Source organism: Elephas maximus, chromosome 2, assembly GCF_024166365.1.
Source record: "Elephas maximus indicus isolate mEleMax1 chromosome 2, mEleMax1 primary haplotype, whole genome shotgun sequence".
Taxonomy (NCBI): domain Eukaryota; kingdom Metazoa; phylum Chordata; class Mammalia; order Proboscidea; family Elephantidae; genus Elephas; species Elephas maximus.
The window spans coordinates 228,528,429-228,534,354 of record NC_064820.1 but is presented as its reverse complement, the minus strand read 5'-3'; positions in this window follow the sequence as shown (position 1 = coordinate 228,534,354).

Below are 5,926 nucleotides of genomic sequence, written 5' to 3'. Positions count from 1 at the left end.
TAAGACAGTAATTGGTCATTTCTTGGTGTTTTTATGCATAAGCACACAGCACATAGCTTATGCTTTTTTTTTTTTTTAATTGTGCTTTAGATGAAGGTTTACAAAACAAACTGGTTTCTCATTAAACAGTACACATAGTGTTTTATGACATTGGTTAACAACCCCATAACAGGTCAAAACTCTCCCTTTTCAACCCTGGGGTTCCTGTTACCAGCTTTCCTGTCCCCTCCTGCCTTCTAGTCCTTGCCCCAGGGCTGGTGTGCCCCTTTGGTCTCATTTCGTTTTATGGGCATGTTCAATCTTAGGCTGAAGGGTGAACCTCAGGAGTGACTTCATTACTGAGCTGAAATTGTGTCCAGGGGCCATACTCTTTGGGTTTCTCCAGTCTCTGTCAGACTAGTAAGTCTGGTCTTTTTTTTTGTTCCACATTTTTCTCCAGCTTGTCTGGGACCCTCTATTGTGATCCCTGTCAGAGCAGTCAGTGGTGGCAGACGGGCACCATCTCGTACTGGACTCAGTCGGGTGGAAGCCATGGTAGTTGTGGTCCATTAGTCCTTTGGACTAATCCTTGCCTCGTATCTTCAGTTTTCTTCATTCTCCCTTGCTCCTGAAGGAGTGAGACCGGTGGAGTATCCTAGATGGCTGCGCACAGGCTTTTAAGACCCCAAACACAGCATGTAGCTTATTCTATGGGACACCAGGAGTGTATGTGAGGAAGACTGGGCGGGGGAGGGAGGACATGTTGATAAATGCTTGTTGCACGTGTCTATGGTCGTTCACAACATGACCACTATCTGCTTTGATAGTAAAAATCACTCTCCCTGGTCGTAGCTAGAGGAAACATTCCAAACCTTTGCAAAGTGGAGAGTATCAAACCATGTAAGCGAAGGAAGAACTGACTGAATAGATAGCCCAGAGAAGTCCCTGAATAGTGCCAACTGTCAATGAGCTCAGCTGTTGGCGGTTCGAGTCTAAGCAGAGTGCCTCAGAAGACAGGCCTGGTGATCTTCTGAAAAATCAGCCACTGAAAACCCTGTGGAGCATAGTTCTACTCAGACACATGGGGTTGTCACTCAAAGGCAAACTTTTTTTTTTTTTTAATATAGTCCAGAGGCCAAGGCCAGACCCATACCCTGCGCATGTAACCTCTTGATCCTTCTTCGCTTAGAATGAAATGTTTGTAGAAAAGCAGGATCCCTTTCTCCCTTTGCAATTCATATAAGGTTTTAGTGGGAAGATAGCTGAGGATAAGCCCACCAACATCAGACCCACTGCCGTCAAGTCGATTCCGACTCATAGCGACCCTATAGGACACAGTAGAACTGCCCCATGCAGTTTCCAAGGAGCGCCTGGTAGATTCAAACTGCTGACTTTCTGGTTAGCAGCCATAGCTCTTACCCACTACGCCACCAGGGTTTCCACCAGCACCAGAGAGCACCATATTAAGCTGGTCTTGAGCCACATGTAATTAATCCTCAAGAAATCTTTCCAGATTACCAGAAAACTCCCCCAAGGGATCTAGATTTAACTTAACTGACTCAAATCGTCCTGGGATTCGGGGACCTTTGTGACCAGTAATGGAATCCCTGGGTCATGTAAATGGTGAACTCGCTTGGCTGCCATCAGAAAAGTTGGAGGTCCCAGTTCACCCAGAGGCATCTCAGAAGAAAGGTCTGGTGATCTGCTTCTGAAAACTCAGCCACTAAAACCCCCGTGGAGAAGTTCTGCTCTGACACATTAGGGGCCGTTATGAGTCGGAGTCAACTCAACGGCAACTGGTTTTTTTCAGTTTACTGGTGGCCAGGATGCTTCGTGGAAGAAAAACAAACAAAACCCAAACCAGTTGCCATCGAGTCGGTTCCGACTCATAGCTACCCTATAGGACAGAGTAGAACTGTCCCATAAGGTTTCCAAGGAGTGGCTGGTGGATTCAAACTGCTGACCTTTTGGTTAGCAGCTGAGCTCTTAATCACTGTACCACCAGGGCTCGTGGAAGAAGGGTAGGGTTAAAATTTGACCTTTTGAAGATTTTTTTTTTTTTTTAATATCCTGAAGTAGCAGAAAAGTCTTCACTTGAATCAACATGACTGATGCCTCTTCTCTCTTTGGTGGACAATGCTGGATTCTTGTACCATGAGTGTGTACAGGGGCTAATTTAATTTAGCGAGATCTGAAATGAAACCAAGGTCATGGAACATACAGAAAACACAGAGGAGGGAAGAGACAAGAGCATCCCAGTACAAAGAAGACTTTCCTGGTTAGGCTCAAATCCTCTGACGCCAAGCTGGTCAGCAGAGGTGGGCTGGGCGGGGTGTGGGGGCGTCTGTGATCTCTGATATATCTGCGATCAAGGGTGCTTCCACGCAAACTAACCAGCACCTTGGGCCCAGCATAAATCATGTCCATTTCCCATCAGCACAGGCTGCTTCTAAGTTATTGGGGCTGGGTTGTTCAGGTCTTTTTGCTACCCAGAACTCACTTTACATGCTCAGTTCTGCCTCAAACATGCAGACATTGTCACCTTCACCACCTTGAGATTCTCCCTCTACATATTCTAATCCTGCCTACAGGGGCCTCCTTTGTGGACTTCCCGGGGAGGTTGAATAGGCCCCCAAAGACATCCACACCCTCATCCCTGGAACCTAAGAATATGACCTTATATGGGAAAAAAGGACTTTGATTACATTAAGGATCTTGAGATGAGGGTATCGTCCTGGACTGTCCAGGTGGGCCCTAAATGCCTTCACAAGTATGCTTACAAGAAGGAGATAAGACACACAGAAGAGGAGCAGGCCACCTGATGACAGACACAGAGATTGGAGCCATGCAGCCACAGGCCAAGGAACGCCTGGGGCCACCAGACACTGGAGGAGGCAAGAAAGAATCCTCCCATAGAGCCTTTGGAGCGAGCATACTCTGCTGACTCTTTGATAATGATTTTGGGCCACTGGCCTCCAGAACTGGGAGGGAATAAATTTCCATTGTTTTGAAGCCCCCAAGTCAGGGTGCTTTGTTACAGCTGCCCTAGAAGACCCTAGAGGAAAGGTCGGTTTCCTTGGACCAGGAGCCAGTCAAGCCCTAGGAGTCAACTGAGCGCCTGTGTTATCAAAGACATGTCACTGTGCTGGACCCCAAGGCGACTGCGGCCACCAGGTGCCAGAAGGAAGCCTAGGTATCCAAGTGTCCACAGAAGTGCTTTTTGCTTTCGCATCTGGCACCATGGGCGTTCTGGTCCCCACATCTGCAAGTGTGCATTTCCTACTTGGTTCCCAGATGGCACCCCTGTATTCTTCCAGGTGTGCTTTGCTCTCCACAGCCGCAGAACAAACCAGGTGGCCCTGCTGCCTGAGAAACAGTCCTGGTCAAGGAGAAAGGTTACCTCCTTCCCTCAACTGCAGGAAGGCTCCTGAGCTGCCTTCTGTTTATTCATGGGTCTCAGCATCCTTCGTGCCAGCCCAGTGAGAATGCTTTATGTGCATTAATTTGTAATATCAATATATTAACGTACACGTATTAACTTAATAACTACTTTATGAGAAAGCCATGAGTCTATCCCCACCTTTACAGATGGAAAAATGCAGGCACTGAGGGGCTAAATAATTTGACCAAAGTAACAGCTCTCCAAGCAACCAAGCTGGGATTTGAACCCAGACATTCCAGGGAGAAGGGGAGAAAAAAACTGAAGTTGTCAATGATGTCATTCTTTTTGGATCAACAATCAATGTCCATGGAAGCAGCAGTCAAGAAACCAAATGATGTATTTTATTGGGCAAATCTGCTGTAAAAAAAAAAAAAAAAAATTAAAGTTTTAAAAAGCAAAAACGTCACTTCGACAACTAAGGTGTGCCTGACCCAAGCCATGGCATTTTCAATCTCCTCATAACCATGGGAGAGCTGGACAATGTAAAGGACAGACTACAGAAGAATTGATGCAATTAGATTATGGTAGTGGTGAGGAATATTGAATGGACTGCCAGAAGAACAAACATCTTAGATGAAATACAACAAAATACTCCTTAGAAGCAAGGATAGTGAGACTTTGGCTCACTTACTTTGGCTGCGTCATCAGGAAAAACCAATTGCTAGAAAAGGACATCATGTTTGGCAAAGTAGAAGGTCAATGAAGATGAGGGAAACCCTCCATGAGATGGATGGACACAGTGGCTGCAACAATGATTCAAACGTACCAGCCATCATGAAGATGATGTAGGACTGGGCAACGTTTTCTGCTGTTATACGTAAGGTCGCCATGAGTTGGAGCCAACTGGCCCTAACACCACCACGTTGGGTGGTGGGAATGGTGCCCATGTACTTACGTGAATGTTCCTGGGGCTGGTCTTGCTCCTCCCTCCTCACAAGTGGCCCCCAGGTGTTCCTGTCATCCCTGAAAGTCCTTTTCCAGCCCAGACTCACTTCCTGACTCTTCTTTGCCATTCCAAGAAAAGGCATGTTCCCCTTGTCCCAGAGTCCCCACTCCTGGGTGGGTCTTGCAGCACTTGCCCCCCACCAACAGGGCACTGAGGCTGCCCTTCTGGGCTCCAGCCAGGCCAGACAGGCAAGCACCCTCTTGAGGGAGATCGTTAGTTTGAGGGGCTTTCTATCCCCCCGGGACTCATTCCCCATTCTTTCAACAACCCCCACACCACATTTTATCTGGGCCCCACCCTTGAGGTAGAATATGTGACACAGAAGTCAGCCAATCAGTGCAGCGCAGGCCCCTGGACCTGTGATAGGCCCAGAGGTGGGCCCCGGACCCTAGCCTGTCTAATCGGCATGAACTTGGATGGACCAGAAAGCAGAGGATTCAGGCAGCCCCGCCCTAGGAAGGGAAAGGCCAAGTGAGGCTCTGGTTGTCCTGCCTTCTCCAACAGCTGCTGCAGCCCAGGGAGAAGGAGGCCTCAAGGCTCACCACCATCATGCCCCCTCCCAGCCGTGCTGTGCTTGAAGTCCCCACATCCCCACCATGAATACTGGGCAACTTGTGTTCAGGTCAGTGTTGGACGTGGCTTCCTGGCTCCAGGAAGTGGCCTGAGATCCTCTCTGATTGATGCCTCCAGGGTGGATTATCCAATAGGCACAGTGCTCACCTTGCTTATCAGATCATCGTTAGGGAACAATTTCACATTTTTTCACCCCATCAAAAATTCTCCTTCTAGGTATGGCTGGCATCTCTCTTATTCCCAACCCCACAGCACCTTCCTACAGAATCAAAGCCTCTTTTCAAATTTACACTCCCTGATAGGGGCAGATGACCCAGTAGGCAAGGTAAGCACTGGCTTACTTGTGCTTACTTACTCATCTGTAATGAACTAAGCTTACTTTGCTTCTTCATGGTGCCTACCCTCCCCCCACCAAGTGTGGACTGTGTCTCCCTTCACACTTAAACCCCACTGTGGACGGGCCTCCTGTCCCTGATGTCCCAGCTAAGGGGTCAGCCCCCTGAGGGCAGCTCCTTTCTTGATCCCTGCTTCTTTATATCCCTCCTCTAGCTGAGGAGGGGGTTTCTCCCAGACAGCGAACTGAGCAGGCCCCTTCCCCAGCAGCCCTGTGTTACCTGCAGCCCCCCGCCCTCCCTGCCTCACTGTCAATAACTCTTGTCGCCCGTCTCACACTCCATCTATTTGCATGCTTATTTTGTTCCTTGCCCACCTCCTCTACAAGAATGTTAACTTCCATGAGGCAGAGGGTTCCATCTTTATTGATTTTTTGCTTTTATCCTCACTGTTCCCACAGGGCTGGCTGGTAGTAGGTGTTCAGACATCTTTGCTGAGTGGATGACATCGTGCTGGTTCAGGAGGGTCCCTTCCACCTTGCTCTTGTGGCCACTACCTCTGGCCTTCTCAGCCCCTGTTATGTAGGATTTTAGGTATCTTAGAAAATTAATAGAGATACTCAGGTTTTTCAGACATAAACTTGTTTAGTTTAC